The 15,377-nt window shown below is 57.0% G+C and overlaps 1 long non-coding RNA gene across 2 annotated transcripts; it reads left to right on the top strand.

The window, feature by feature from the left end:
• Window positions 1–9,087: 9,087 nt before the first annotated feature.
• LOC111933273 (uncharacterized) lies at window positions 9,088–14,606 on the top strand. Of its 2 annotated transcripts, none has more exons than XR_002866612.2 (2): window positions 9,088–9,955; window positions 13,309–14,606. It is a non-coding gene; the product is annotated as an uncharacterized LOC111933273 (long non-coding RNA). The 2 variants fall into 2 exon arrangements; XR_002866613.2 differs by having other exon boundaries at window positions 9,088–9,961.
• The last annotated feature ends 771 nt before the right edge of the window (window positions 14,607–15,377 follow it).

The raw sequence follows: 15,377 nt of genomic DNA, 5'->3' as shown, positions 1-15,377 counted from the left end.
CCTTCCTGAGGCAGAGCTCTGCGGGGAAGTGGCTTCAGGGACGGTGCAGGCGGTGGGTGGTGGTGGTGGGAAGGTTCCCTGGGAGTGGGAAGGAGCTCTGGGAGGTGTCCAGAGCAATGTCCTGCCCAAAGCAGGGTCAGCTCGGAGGTCACAGCGGCTGCTTCAGGGCTGCATTGAGCCTGCACTGGGAAACTGCAGGGCTGGAGTGTGCCTGGCTCCTGGACAGCCTCCAACCACAGCAATGGCCCTGGGAGGGGTAAAAACCCCCTCAAATCCAGGATTCTGCTGCCCCAGGATGAGGGACCCCAGCTCCTGGTGTCTGTGGGCTGCAGTCTGTGTCTGTGACCTCCAGGCTTGGGGCAGGGGCTGTGGCAGAGGTGCTGGAGATGATCCAGAAATGCAGTGAGAGGTTTCCTGGGCATGCCAGGGCCAGGTGGCTCTCCCAGGACTTCTGTAGGATTTCTGTGGCTCTTCCATTGCTCACTAGAGTTTTGCCTGGGGGAAAAAAAATCCCCTTTGCTTTCAACTCTGCTGGGAGAAGCAGAGTGAGACGAGGCCGGGGTGCCCTCGGTGTCACAGCAGGGTGGGCACAGACCGGCCCTGGGCTTCCTCCAGCTGCAGGGGAATTTGAGGGGCTGAGTCATGGGAGGCACAGAGCACAAGCAGAGCCTCGTGATCCCAGCACCAAACCCCTGCCCACCCTGGGGGTGGGGATCTTTAAATTTGTAGTTTTTAATGTGGAAACCTGAGGTTCTCCCACAGGAGTGAGAAGTGGGGGATGGACACGGGGAGCGTCTCTGGCTGCCCTGGGGTTTCTCCATCCCCACCATCACCATCCATCACAGCACATCCTCTGCATTAATATTTATTTTTCTCTTATGGCTACAAAGTCTGTTTTTATGAGAATAACTTCCCACAGATCCAACAACAAATGTCAGGTTGGTAAGGGTTGTTGTTGCCTCAATTTTCTTCGGGCTCCATCTTGTCCAACCAGCCGGGTACAAGTTGTCTCATGCGTAATTAGCCTGTGATAAATCATCTCCTGCCTTCTCCCCGTGCACGAGGAGCACATTCCCATGTGCTGATCCACGCTGGGGTTTGTTTGTCTGTGCACTCTGTGCACTCCCTGTACCTCGGCAGGGCCCAGCCTCGCCCGCTCCAGCTCCCTGCAGCTGGATGGGGACAGGAATCACAGGGTTGCAGCTGCTCAGATGATGGGCTCAGATGATCCAGAGCTGCCCCTGGATCCCTGGAAGTGCCCATGGCTGGGCTGGACAGTGGCAGGTGTCCCCAGCAGCAGGGCTGGGATGAGATGGGGTTTCAGGTCCCTCCCGAGCACTCCCTGGTTCTGTGGCCCGTGGTGCCCATGCAGACAGAGCGAGGATCTGCTGCTGGCCCAGCCTGGAGACTGAACATCTCTTGTTGTCCATCACTGATGGTGGGGCAGCTCCTGGCCGTTCCCACCTCTGTTTTCCAGCAGAGCAGGCTGCTCCAAGCCCTGCCCAGCCTGGGCTGTCGGTGCTGCTGCCCCAGGACGGGTGTTCACCCAGAGCCAGCCCAGACACCCTCAGCAGGTCACAGGAAGGACAGGACAGGGAAGTGCTGCAGTAAATACCACCATGGAATCAAATTCCTGTTTGTTTGCCATGAACTCTGTGTTTGCACAGTCAGACCAAAGGGCTTTGGCTTCCACTCGGATGCAGCACCGAGGCCAAGGCACCAACTGATGCCTTTTCCAGATAATCTCAGCTGGGATCTGCTGAGCTCAGAAGTCTCCTGCCGATGGAGATGTTCCAGGTGCTTTCTGTCTCATTCCTGCCCATTTTCCAGAGCATTAGGCATGGGAAGCACCTTTCAGAACTGTTTGATAGAGCCACACAAGTGTTTATAGTACAGTTGTACCACATTTGGAGGCCATTGTAGTGCACAAAGAACAATAATTATTGCAGGCAGCAAAGCAGGGAAAGGAGGAATATTGGTTTGCATTCAGGGCACCCCGTGTGTCCTGACCTGGGGGTGCTGTGGGGCTGCAGGGTCAGTCCAGAGGAGACCCAGGAGCTGCTCCAAGGGCTGGAGCCCTCTGGAGCCGGGCTGGGAGAGCTGGGAATGTTCACCTGGAGAGGAGAAGGATCCAGGGAGAGCTCAGAGCCCTGGCAGGGCCTGGAGGGGCTCCAGGAGAGCTGGAGAGGGACTGGGGACAAGGGATGGAGGGACAGGAGCCAGGGAATGGCTCCCAGTGCCAGAGGGCAGGGCTGGGTGGGATTTTGGGAAGGAATTCCTGGCTGTGATGGTGGGGAGGGCCTGGCACAGGTGCCCAGAGCAGCTGGGGCTGCCCCTGGATCCCTGGCAGGGCTTGGAGCAGCCTGGAACAAGGGAAGGTGTCCTGGGAGGTGGCACTGGATGGTCTCTGAAGTCCCTTCCTACCCAAACCCTTCCATGAGGAGGCACCCAAGGCTCCCCACAGCTGGAAAAGCAGCACCACTGGCACCGTGCCCCTCTAACAGTGCCCAGCTGCACCTTCCAAACGCTGCTGCTCCTTTTCCAGCAGAGCAGGGCTGCAGGCTGAGCCCTGAGCTGCTGGGACAGGCGTGGGCAGGGAGCCCTGGGCTGAGCTGCCCTTCCCTGCCCAGCCCGGCACTGCAGGGGAGAACCAGGAATTCTCTCTGCAGGGAACGGGCTGAGCTTCCCCCTGCTGCCTGAGCTCTGACATCTTCTGGAGGAGCGCTGGGGTTTCTTCTTCTGTCAGCGGGGGATCTTTGTGGAGGTTCAGGTGTTAATGAGGGGCTGGTGTTAATGAGGGGCTGGTGTTAATGAGCAGCTCCTCCGTCGGCACCCGAAGAATCGATGGAGAGGAAGGGACGTGCAAAGACAGGCGTTGTCCCGAGCCGGGGGTGGCTCGTGTGCTCTGGGACCTGTCGTTCCCTGTCACCTCCTGGCCGGGCAGGGGGGACACGGCCCCGACCCCTCCCCACGCTCGGCACGGGGAGCAGGAGGGTCCCGCTGGGGCTGTCCCTGCTCCGTGGCTGCCCTGGACGGGGATGGAGCCGGGCTGGGAGGGCGCTGGGAGCGCTCCGAGCCGTGCCGGGGGTCGCTCCAAGCCCCAGCAGGGCCCTGCACACCTGGGGAGGGGTCAGCTCCCCCCGCAAGGCTCTCCTGCCCCTTCTCCCGACAGCTCGTGGTTCCACAGGGACATCGGGCAGGAAAAGGGGATGGGAACACTCGGAAGGAGCCGGCTCCGTGCCCGGGCAGTGTGGCTGTCCCTGCCCGGCCTTTGGGGCAGCGGCTGGGCACCGAGGGGACACAGAGCTGATGGGCACCGAGGGGACACCGAGCTGATGGCACGGAGGGGACACCGAGCTGATGGCACGGAGGGCACACAGAGCTGCTGGGCACGGAGGGGACACAGAGCTGATGGCACCGAGGGGACACCGAGCTGATGGCACGGAGGGGACACCGAGCTGCTGGGCACGGAGGGCACACAGAGCTGATGGCACGGAGGGGACACAGAGCTGATGGGCACCGAGGGGACACCGAGCTGCTGGCACCGAGGGGACACCGAGCTGCTGGGCACCGAGGGGACACCGAGCTGATGGCACGGAGGGGACACCGAGCTGCTGGGCACCGAGGGGACACCGAGCTGATGGCACCGAGGGGACACCGAGCTGCTGGGCACCGAGGGCACACAGAGCTGCTGGGCACGGAGGGGACACCGAGCTGATGGCACGGAGGGCACACAGAGGCTGGAGCTCCCTGCTGAATCCCGAGCTGCTGCAGGAGCCGGGATTGTGCGGGCAGCGCTTTGCTGGGAGCCGGCCCCGCTTTAACCCCGCGGGGAGGGAGCCCGGGGAGCATCCCCTGAGCCCTGCCTGCCCCGGGGGCTGTGGATGTGAGCCTGTCCGCTCGTTTCTCCGTGTCCGAGCTGCTCCGGGAGCCGCGATGGGATCGGCCGGAGCTGCCCCGCTCCAGCCCCGGGGCTGTTCCGTGCCCGGCCCCGCTCCCTGCAGCCCCGGGGCTGTTCCGTGCCCGGCCCCGCTCCCTGCAGCCCCGGGGCTGTTCCGTGCCCGGCCCCGCTCCCTGCAGCCCCGGGGCTGTTCCGTGCCCGGCCCCGCTCCCTGCAGCCCCGGGGCTGTTCCGTGCCCGGCCCCGCTCCCTGCAGCCCCGGGGCTGTTCCGTGCCCGGCCCCGCTCCCTGCAGCCCCGGGGCTGTTCCGTGCCCGGCCCCGCTCCCTGCAGCCCCGGGGCTGTTCCGTGCCCGGCCCCGCTCCCTGCAGCCCCGGGGCTGTTCCGTGCCCGGCCCCGCTCCCTGCAGCCCCGGGGCTGTTCCGTGCCCGGCCCCGCTCCCTGCAGCCCCGGGCTCTCCCGAGGGGCTGCACCTCGGCCGGCAGCTCCAGAGGCTCATGTGGCACTGCTGGGTGTGCAAACGCTGCCAGGGCTTGTGCTCGGCTTTGTTCTCGGCTTTGTTCTCGGCTTTGTGCTCGGGCTGGCCACAGGGACACCCCAGCCGCACCCAAACCTTGGGAAAACGGGAATCGGGTTCCAGCGGGGTCCCAGGCTGAGCTCCCCATCACTCCTCAGTGAACAAAGCTCAGCCTGAGCTCCTCCGAGTGTCCCGGCCAGGGGCAGGGGACGTGGTGAGGCACCGAGGAGATGTGGGACACCGGGATGCCCCCAAAATCCTCATCACATTTTCCAGTGCGAGCAGGGAAAAGGCAGGGTTCATGTCCCTGGCGCTCAGGGATGCAGCACCAAAGAGGCCTCTCCTGCTCCCGGAGCATCCTCCATCCCTGCAAGGGTCCAGATGTGGCACTGGGAGGTACAGTTTAGTGGGAATGGGGGTGCTCAGTCCAAGGGTGGACCTGGCAGCGTCTCCAAGCCTGGACTGGAAGTGCAATGTGAGCATCAGCTGCTCCTGTGAGCTCTGTGTTCCTGGGCTGGTGCAAACATCTGGCAGGCCCTTGTTTGTTTGTTTTTCCACCTCACACACATTTTCGTCATTTCTGCCGGGGATGCTCCGGGGAGGCTGTGGTACTCTGCAGGAAGCCGGTCTAGCCAGGGCAGATCTGGGCTTGCTTTGGGAGGGAAGTCGGGAAGAATGAATATTTACCCTGTGGCACCAATTTCCTGTCTAGCATTCTCCAAAAGGCAGCTGGAGAAGGCCCAGGAGCACAGATGTGTGTGCCTGGCACCCTCCTAGCAGGGCTGGGAAGGAGCCTTTGCTCTTCCCCTCTTGTCAGAGCCCTCCCTCCCTCCCTCCCTGCAGGATTCCCAGAATCAGCACTTTGCTGGGGAGCTCCTCTCCTCGGGAAACACCAGCTCATTATTCAGTTTATTCCGTTTATTGGCCCATGTGGGAAAACTCAGATGCTGCCTGGGGACAGGAGTGATGCAATGGATGGGTTGGGAGGTCCGGCAGCTCCGGCCGCTGCCGGCGGTCCCTGAGCTCCCTGGGCTGGGCAGGCACCTCCACACTGCCCGAGCTTTAATTGGCACTGGATTTTAATGATCTCCTTCAGGAGGCTGGCTGGGTAGCTCAGTGCCACGTGCACTGCTGACATCCCGTGGGATGGGAGGGCACGGGAATTGCTGCTTGTTGCTGTGTGGTTACAATAGTAACAGAAAAAAACCCCGCACTAAACCTGATTTATTTTAAATGTGCCTTATCTAGACTGAAATTTTGTCGTGGGCTTCGTGTGAAAGGCTTTTGATGCCTCAGGTTTGGTGTGTGTCAGGTTTTTCTGGGTCACAGAACATCCTGAGTTGAGAGGGACTCACCAGGATCATGGAGTCACCAGGATCATCACGCCCTGCACAGCACAGCCCCAACATCCCAATGGTTCCCATCTGATCCATGATTCCCACAAGGACAAACATCACCTAACAAAAGCTGGCTTCACGTGGCCCCAAACAAAACCTCTCATCCTCGTTTTCACCTTCCTTCTCATGAAATTTATTTGAGAAAGCCTTTCTTTGTCACTTGCCAAACTGCTGGCAGCTGTCGGTTGTGGTTATGGAAATGCTTTATTTGAATAGTTATGGGAAGGAGTTTCAGCTGAGGGTTTGCTTTGGCTCCAGCCCCATCCCAGCAGTGCTCTGGAAGCAGTGGAAGGCTGGCACCTCAGGAGGGGCAGGGAGGGCAGAGCTGTGGCTGTGAGCAGGGGAGCACAGCAGATTGCTCAGGTTTGCTCTGCCAGGGGCACGGGGGGAGACGCCACATCCCTGTGGAGCTCCCTGATGGCTCCTGGCACCGCACGCCAGCCACGGGCACCCAGCCCTGCAGCCCCCTGCATCCCCCCTGCATCCCCCCTGCATCCCCCCTGCATCCCCCCTGCATCCCCCCTGCATCCCCCCTGCATCCCCCCTGCATCCCCCCTGCATCCCCCTGCATCCCTCTGCAGCCCCTTGCATCCCCCTGCAGCCCCCTGCAGCCCCCTGCAGCCCCCTGCAGCCCCCTGCAGCCCCCTGCATCCCCCTGCATCCCCCTGCATCCCCCTGCATCCCCCTGCAGCCTCCTGCATCCCCCTGCATCCTCCTGCATCCCCCTGCAGCCCCCTGCAGCCCCCTGCAGCCCCCTGCATCCCCCTGCATCCCCCTGCATCCCCCTGCAGCCTCCTGCATCCCCCTGCATCCCCCTGCATCCCCCTGCAGCCCCCTGCAGCCCCCTGCATCCTCCTGCATCCCCCTGCAGCTCCCTGCAGCCCCCCGCATCCCCCTGCAGCTGCAGCTGGGATTTGTTCTGATCTCATCACTCCTCCAGGGCTGGGCAGAATCAGAAACCCAGCCTGGTTTGGCTTGGGAGGGACCCTAAAGCCCCTCCTGTTCCCCAGACAGGGACACCTTCCCCAGACCAGGTTTTTCAGGATTTAAATCTTACTTACAAATCAAATACATGCTGAAATTCAAGTGCTCCCCTGATACCGTTGTGGGTTTGGATTTTATTCTTCTTTTCCTATTAAGTCATGTGCTGTGACAGCATAAATAATGTGACAGAGTGTCTTTGGCAGTCTGGTCATCTGCAGCGTGTCTCGAGGCTTTTGAGGGAGGGTCAAGCCAGAAGAGCTGTAGCTGTCGGACTGAGCCAGGCTGTGGAAAGGGATTCATTACCTGGCTGCACAAATAAGTTGATTATTTTCCATCTTCCAGGGTCTGTTTTCTTTTTGCTGTGTCTCTGTAAGGCCAATTAACATTAATGGGAGTTGTAGAAACAGAGCCTTACAGGAGGACCTCGTTAGCTCTTTCTTCCTGTGGTTTTCATTCCGAGCTGCTAAGTTTTATGGATTAGCAAGAATGCTAACAAATATGGGAAAGCAATGTTGGCCATTGCCATACTGAAGTGCTTACTGAGTGAATTTAATGAGTCAGGTTTGGGAATGGATTGGCAGGTCCAGAAGTAACCAGACCTCTGGAAAATCCATACCAAGGCAACCTGATCAGCCAGCTGTACAAATATCCCACTGACCTCTTCCTCTTGGACAACGTAATTCCTGGGAAGCTCTGTTTCCAGGGGAAAACCACGAGAAATTCCCACCAACTTTGCTCTCCCAGCCTGCCAGAGAGGCGTTTGTGAGGGAGTCACACACAGGGGGAGGCCCAGAGGATCTCCTTGGGTCAGCAGTGCTGCAAGGATTGCTGATTTCCTGGGATAACTGCGAGTCCCAGCCATACTCCATCCAAATCAGATGGGATTTTGGTGGGTGTTGTTTATTTAATTCAACTGTGAGAAACCTACAGCCTCTGAGATCATTTCCCTGGCCTGGGGATGTTTGATTTTTCCCACATTATGGTGGGATAAGGAAATGTGCTTTCCTGTGTGGTCTCCCAAGGGGCCCTCAGGCAGGAAAAATTCTTCTCCCTGTGAGTTTGAGGGAATGTAATGGCAAGAGGGACCTGGGTTGTATTGGAATGTGAATTTGCAGGTCAAACAGTGAAATATCTGAATTTCAAGTCTATCCATGTGGATTAATTATCAGGATCACGGGATAAATGAACGTGGTTGAGCGGGAATGACAGAACTGTGAGGCAGAACACGGAGGATGGGAAACGCCCTCCTTTTCAGAGAGGTAAGTTTTGCAAGTCTTACATAAATGTAGGATTTAAACAGAGAAATGTCCCTGTGCAGTAGCTATTTTGATATTCCCAGCTCACCTTCCCAGCCCTGCTGTTTTGAAATGAGCTCTCAGGGTTGAATTTAACATCCTTACTTTCAAGAAACCAAGCACACAAAAGGACAAGGTTTCCTTTCTCGTTTTTACTGCTGTTTCCAGTCCAGCTCTGAAATGCTATATTTAGAACCCTGTGTTTTAATGCTGTGGCATGAACTTCTGGGATTTCCCCTGGCTGATATAAAATAGAAGATCTGCACTTTGGTATTAGCAGTCAGCCAGGAAATCCGTGCCTGGTGCCAGAAATGGGCCTTCCTTCATAAATCTGTATTTATTTTCATTTCCTTGTGCGGCGGTGACGTGCCAGATCAGCTGTGCTGCTGTCCTGACACGTTCTGTAGTGCCATGGAACGGGGGAAGCTGGACTGGAAAGCAGAGACAGGATTTGCCTCTGATTCACTGAGGGAAGCACAGCTGGGAAATGCTGGTTTTCAGGGGATCAGGGATGGGACTGTGTTCTGATCCCCATAAAGAACTGGCAAAAGGCACTTCCACAGGGAGCTTCACACGTTAGCAAAGTGATCAGTCCTGTCCCATTGCCCTTAACAGACTTATCTTTTATTGATTATAGATTTATTACAAAGCAGGAAAGCTGTGATCAAGTGGGCTGAAATCAATGGAACAATCCCTGGCAGTGCCCAAGGTGGGGTTGGATGGGGTTTGGAGCACCCTGGGATAGTGGAAGGTGTCCCTGCCCATGGCAGGGTGGAATGAGATGAACTTTAATCCCAAACCATTCCATGATTCTATAATGCAGAGACCTGCATGCTCTTTCAGCTGTCTGAGCAAACCTCTGTTTCAGTGTAAAATGAGGATTATTCTGCCAGTTCATCATTTCACCACCCCTGGAGGCGTCCAAGGAAGGGCACTTGGTGCTCTGGGCTTGGATTTGGTCTTGGAGGGCTTTTCCAACCCCAGTGGTTCTGTGATTCTATGATTCAGTCCACTTTCTGTGTAGTCTGTGAAGGAAAAAGGCTCTGTGTAAATAACCTGTAATTACACTTCTTTTGGGATCCAAGTTAATTCCCAAAACTCCTGTGTCCTGTTGCTGCTCTGGCTGGTCCCTTCCCCTCGGCTGGGAAGGTTTTACAGGGTAAGGGTTACGTGAAGCACTTTCTGAAGTTCTATTTTTGAGAGTCCTGAAAGGTGACACCTGTGTGGAAGTCATTGCCATCCTTAAAATAACCAGTGTGGCAGCTCTGGGCACTGTGACATTGGTGGTGAGCAGGGACACACATGGCACGGGGGGTGGCACTGGCTCTTAGCGGGGTTTTACAGCACCAGGGACCGTGGAGTTTAATCCTGACAGGGCCTCAAGGTGTGACAGCTCGATAAATATTGAATGTGCCCTTAATCTCAGGGTGGGGAGTGCTGTACCCCCAGCAGGAAGTGCTGATCCTCCCTTTGTGAGCGCAAGATCCTACAGCGAGTATCTCCCACCGTATCGGCCCAGATATGGCAAGTGTACTCAGAGGGATATTGTGCAAAGAGCAAACAGCAGCAGGGAGGGCTTTTGTTCCCCAGGCACCGAGCCCAGGTCAGCAGGTGACAGACACACTGCAGAACTCCCAAAATTGCAGGCTTGGAATCTGATCTGATCTGGAAAGGGAGGTTCTCTCCCCAGAAAGGAGAGCTTAGTGCAGTGCCCTCCTGCAGAGGAATGGGAGAAGGGAGAGCGCAGGGACAGTGGGAGATGTTGGGAGCTGATCCCAGCACTGGGCACCCCAAATCCTGCTGGGGGCTGTGGCTCTCACCCCACACAGCCCTTCCTCTCATCCCTGGAAGAAAGGCCAGCAGGTAAAGGTCAGGGAGCTTGTGTTTGTGTGTGTAAGTCGGGGATGTGCAGCCGTGGCTCGTGCCAGGAGGCTGCAGTGTGGGATGGTTGCTGTGTGTGGGTTTCCCGTGACTGATGCCCTGTGACAGCCCGTGCGTGGCGCCTGCTGCTCTGCTGGTGCAGCTGGGGACTCTGTCGCTTCTCACCATCACCACACGACAGCAAAACTCTTTGGGAATGAAATGGTCTGCCGTGAAATGGAGGCTCACGAAAGCACTCGCCACAACCGCTGGGAATAAATTCACTTTGGTTTTATTCACAGTGCTGGGAAAAGATGGTGAAGTCTGTAGTGCACTGTCCCTGTGTGGTGTGATGGGGGTGTGGAGTCCTGAGTGGCACCTTTGGCTTTAAGCCATCAACTGCTGCACTTTGAGATGGACCCAGAGAGTGTGGCAGCAGCCGGAGCCCCTGCAGGAGCCCAAATGCAGCCTGAGGTCCCAGCAAGGCTCGGTGTTGCACACAGATGAGACCACAGAATCCCTGAAGCTGGAAAAGCCCTCCCAGAGCATGGAGTCCAAGCTGTGCCCAATCCCCACCTTGGCCCCAGCCCAGAGCACTGAGTGCCACCTCCAGCCCTTCCTTGGACACCTCCAGGGACCAAACCTCCCTGGGTGGCCCCTTCCAAACTTTAACCCTTTCCATTATTAAATTCTTCCTGGTGTCCACCCTGGCCCAGCCTGAGGCTGTTCCTTCTCCTCCTGTCCCTGTTCCCTGGGAGCAGAGCCCAATCCCCTGGTTGTCCCCTCCTGTCAGGGACTTGTGCAGAGCCAGAAATTCCCCCCAGTCCCCCTTTTCTCTGGGCTGAGCTTTCCCAGCTCCCTCAGCCCCTCTCACAGGACTGACTCTGGATGCAGGTCATTGTTGCCATTCCCTGGGGAGCAATTCCCACTGACCCATATCTGGGTGACGTATCTGGGCCACCTTTGGTGTGCCCTCCCTCGTAGCCTGGTGGCTGAATCTCCTCCCAGCCCTCCTGCACCGCAGCACTTGTGGCAGGGCTGGGCTCTGTGCGGGCTGGGAACCTCTTCAAAAACCCTCTGGCCAAGTGTTATGGCCATGGTGTGTCAACACGGCTTCCAAGCGGTGGCTGCAGGTCACCAGAGATGGGGACAAAGCTGCTGGGGCCATGTTGTGTAAACAGGAAGAAAATCTGCCTGTTCCCACGGTGACTCCATGGTGACCGGGAAACACTGGCCCATTTCACAAGCCTCCCCTGCCTCTCACAGCTCACACACACGGTTTGCTTTCCCCAGGAGCCAGGGACACCTCTTTGTGTCCTCTGACAACAGAGTCACAGCTGCTTGGGCTGGAAGGGACCTTAGAGCTCAGGGATCCCTGGCAGGGAGTCCCCACTCTTCCTCCAAACATCTCAACAGCTCTGGGCCTTCTGCTGCCAGCTCTGCCAAGTTCTTCAATAGCTTTTATTTGGGATAAATCACAAAGAAACCTAAAGATTTTAAAGCAATTTTATCTAAAATCTCCTTTCTTAAACCATTTAGGATACTTTGAAACAGCACTTTTGAAATGGCAAAACAGCTCATGGAAACCATCACTTGCTGTCAGATTCACAGGAATGGGGGCAAAGTTTGTGATGCTGAGCTAGAGGAGCCCCAAAACAGCCCCCTGAGGGGTCTGCAGCAGAGCCCTCAGAAACCAGCCAGCATGGAGAGGTGGTGGCTGCCACAGCTCCTGCCCCTCCCTGGGATCCACAAGCTGCCAGCTCAGCTGGCATCAGAGCCATGGGTCACCTCAGGTGGCCACGGGTCACCTCAGGTGGCCACAGGACACGACAGCTGAGCTCTTGGTCAGGGCTGTACAGGGACAGAGTCAACTCCTTTGGCCATCACCTCCCCCAATATCTACCTTTAGATAGCAGAAATAACCATTTTTGCACTTGAGAAACATTCTCTCTGTTTGGGTGGTAGCTGGGATCTTGCCCTTCCTCCTTTTGAAGTCAATGGGTTTGACAGATGAGGAAACAGGTTCTAAAGCAAAGCAAGAAAAATCTTATTCCACCTTATTTTCATCCCAGTCCTGCACATATTTGGGTTGGGCTGCTTTTTAACCAGTCTGTTGTAGCAACAGCCTGCAATCAACACACGTGCGCTGTTATCTCTTCATGGGAGATAAATTGAAATTGTCAGGCCATGCCATGGAAATGCAACATTTACATTTTCCTATCAGGATGTGCCAGGACACTGCAGAGCAATCGCAAAGCAGGAGTTGGGCACTAAAGTGAGGTGGAGGAAGGAGCAGCCTGCCCTCCTGCCAGGCACGGTATGCTGCTGTTTCAAAGTGTTTCAGAGCAGCCCAAGCAGAGCTCCAGAACTGTGTCACCACTAAATATAACACAGTCTCAGGGCTTGCAGAGACTCTCCTCACTAGGCCTTATTTGTATGGGTAATCTCATTCCCTTCGTTGTTGGCTGGGAGAGCCAGGGATTGGTTTTGCATACTGGATCTCAGAATGATGCACACACACTGATCTTCCCCCTGGATTCAAGTGAGCCCCACCATCCTCCTTGGGGTGCTCCATCCTCTAAACATCCCAGCTTCCTTGAGTTGTGTTTTCTTTGTATCTTTTCCTGTTTTACAGTGACTCCACAGTTCCTTCATCACTGCCTGGTGTTTCTTCCAGTAGCTCACCAAGGCTGTAACATCTGTCTTGTTTCATCCATCCTTGTCCCCCTTCCAGTGGGGAGGGCTTTGTGTGCAGTTTCTGTTTTGGCAGGATTTTCAGGTTTTTTTTGGTTTTTTTTTAAAGCCAGCAGTAGAAACGTTTCCCTCCCTCCCTGCAGCTCCTGTGTTTAAATTAGGAAAGAGTAGATTGCTGGTGGCTGGGGGGAACAGGGAAGATTGATGGGGTTTCTGCGATCCCATGGGAGTTCCCTGGCAGGCTCCTGGGAAACTGCTGAGTCCTGCACGGATCAGCCTCACCCTCCTGGTAACAGTTCTGTTTTGCCTGAGGAGGATCAAGAGTGCCACCATTGCCATCCAGGAGCATTAGGAGATCTTAGAGATATGCCCATGAATGCCTCAAAAACAGAGAACAAAACCTCCAACCCCTCTGCACTAACAGAGGAAACTGCCCCAAGCTGTACCAGAAAAGGGTCAGGTTAGACATCAGGAGGAATTTCTTCATGGAAAGGGTTTTTCAGCATTGGAAGGGGCTGCCCAGGGAGGTGTCTGAAGAATGACTGGATATGGCACTCAGGGCTCTGGGCTGGTGACAGTGCAGTGTTTGGTCAGTCAAAGGCTGGACTCAGTGGTCCTGGAGATCTTTTGCAGCTCTAACGATCCTTTGATTCCCTCTGCAGATCCCATCCTGCTGACTGGTCTGTGCCCTCTGCCCCTCCGTGCCTGTTCCTGACTGCCGGAGCTGCCTCTGTGCTCTGCATTCCCTCCTCACTCCAGCCCTGGATCCGTGACGCTTTTCCTGGCCCCCTTCCCAAGCTCTCTTGCTGCCAAGTCAGACTCAGTACAAGCATCTTGTATTCCCTTTCAAATCCTTTCCTATCGTGGCAAATAAACCCACTGTCCTCCACACACACCCTCCTGATATTATCCTTGACAGCTCTTCACTTCTGGCACTCAGCTGCTGCTTAATCATATGGTTTCTTTCTCTGAGTCACCTCATGTGCTCTTGCAGCCAAGAACTCGACTTTGATTTGGCAATGTCACGGCAGGAGCACATCCCTCGGGATCCCATTGCTGCCCCGCATGTCCCAGTGCCAGCAGCACGCTCTGTGCTGTGCTCCGGGCTGGCATCGGTGCCTCTGGAGAGCGGGACCATTCCCTCCCCTCTGCCCTCCCGCACACACCACCAGCACCCTGCTCCACCCCGCTTTTCCTCATTTTATCATTTCCCTGCTGCTTTGCGGAGTTTCTGTTCTTAGCACAGAGCGACCTGCCTGACCTTGGCTCCCAGGTAGCCCTGGCGCTCAGATCCCTTCTCCAAACATCCTCCCGCTGAGGCCCCTCTCCCCCCACGCTCTCGTCCTTGTGACATTTGCAAAGAGGGGGCAAGCGGAGCAAACCAAACAAATCCAGCAAATACCGCTGGAAAAGGGGAACCAGCGCGATGTGCAGGGAGCACCGGGAATAACCTCGCTGCCTCCCGAGCCCTGTCCTTCCCCTGACCCCTCCTGCTGCACGTCTGCTCCGCGCTGCGGGCCGGCACGGGACCCCCCGCTCCTCCCCAAATCCCCCGTGTACCCACGGAGCGATAACCGAGCTCTGCTCCTCCCTAGGAAAACAACCGGAGCTTCCCACAGGAGCTGTTTGCAGACAACGCTGCAAAACCGCTTCCCCGCGCCGCTCTTTGTACTGAGCAAATACAAGGGCTGCCTAAAGCCAGCGGGCTGGGATAAAAGTTGGATTTCTCATTGTCCGGAGAACGCTGCAGGTGTGGACACACCTATTCACCCTCCCAGCCCCTCGGCCTGTCCCGCTTTGTGCGAACAGGGTGTTGGTGTTTATGGCCTTTTTCCCCAGCTGCCCACTGGCACGGACTTTGCTCCTCCGGGCTGGGATTTCTAAGCAGCGGGAGGCTTTCCACGTGTGTTTGAGAAGGTACAAAGCCTGCCGGAAAACAATGGAAATAGCTGCCTTATGACTGCTGCGTGTCACGCACTCAGTTCTTGCCCGTTCGTTTGTCCTTGGAGCTGCTCACGCTGCCTGGAACCTGCTGCCGAGCGGTGCCGGGCGCCGGGGCTGGCACGAACAGCGGCACCGTGCCATGGGCACAGACACGGCCCGGCCGGAGCTCGAGGCCTCGGGCAGGGACCGACCCCTCCGGCCACCGCAGCCCGGAGCCACCGCGGATGTGTGGAGCGGGCTGTGCGTTCTGTGAAGAACGGGGGGTTTGTGAGGGCTTCCTGCTGGGAGGAAACAGCTGCTTCAGAGCCGAGTGCTTCTCCTGCGCTCTGCTTCCCACAGGACCCCTGGCGTGGCAGCATCCCGGCTGGCTCAGCATGGCTCTGCCAGCTTCTCCACACCTCCAGGACAGGAGATCCCCTGAAACCCTCGGACAGGCTCCCCTCAACCTTCCCAAAGGAGAGGCTCCCTCTGTGCAAGCTCCCCTCAGGCCCCAAGGACAGGTTCTCCTTTATTTCCCCTCTAACAGTCTCCCCTCAGATGCCAAGGACTGGATCCTCTCATGCACAGGCTCCCCTTTGTCCAATCTCCCTTCAGGTCCCCAAGCACAGGATCACCTCCATCTGCCCCAGGACTGGATCCCCTCACCTGCTCCTCCAGGACAGGCTCCCCTCAGCCCCTGCCAAGAACTGGATCCCCTCAGAACCCTCTGGGACAAGCTCCCCTCAACCTCCCCAGCACAGGCTCCCCCTCAAACACAGGATCCCCAAAACTGGATCCCTTTAGGTTG

This window comes from Cyanistes caeruleus, chromosome 10, assembly GCF_971803275.1.
Source record: "Cyanistes caeruleus chromosome 10, bCyaCae1.hap1.1, whole genome shotgun sequence".
Classification (NCBI taxonomy): Eukaryota; Metazoa; Chordata; class Aves; order Passeriformes; family Paridae; genus Cyanistes; species Cyanistes caeruleus.
Note: the sequence above shows the minus strand (reverse complement) of the source record. Positions and strands in the feature narration are given on the sequence as shown.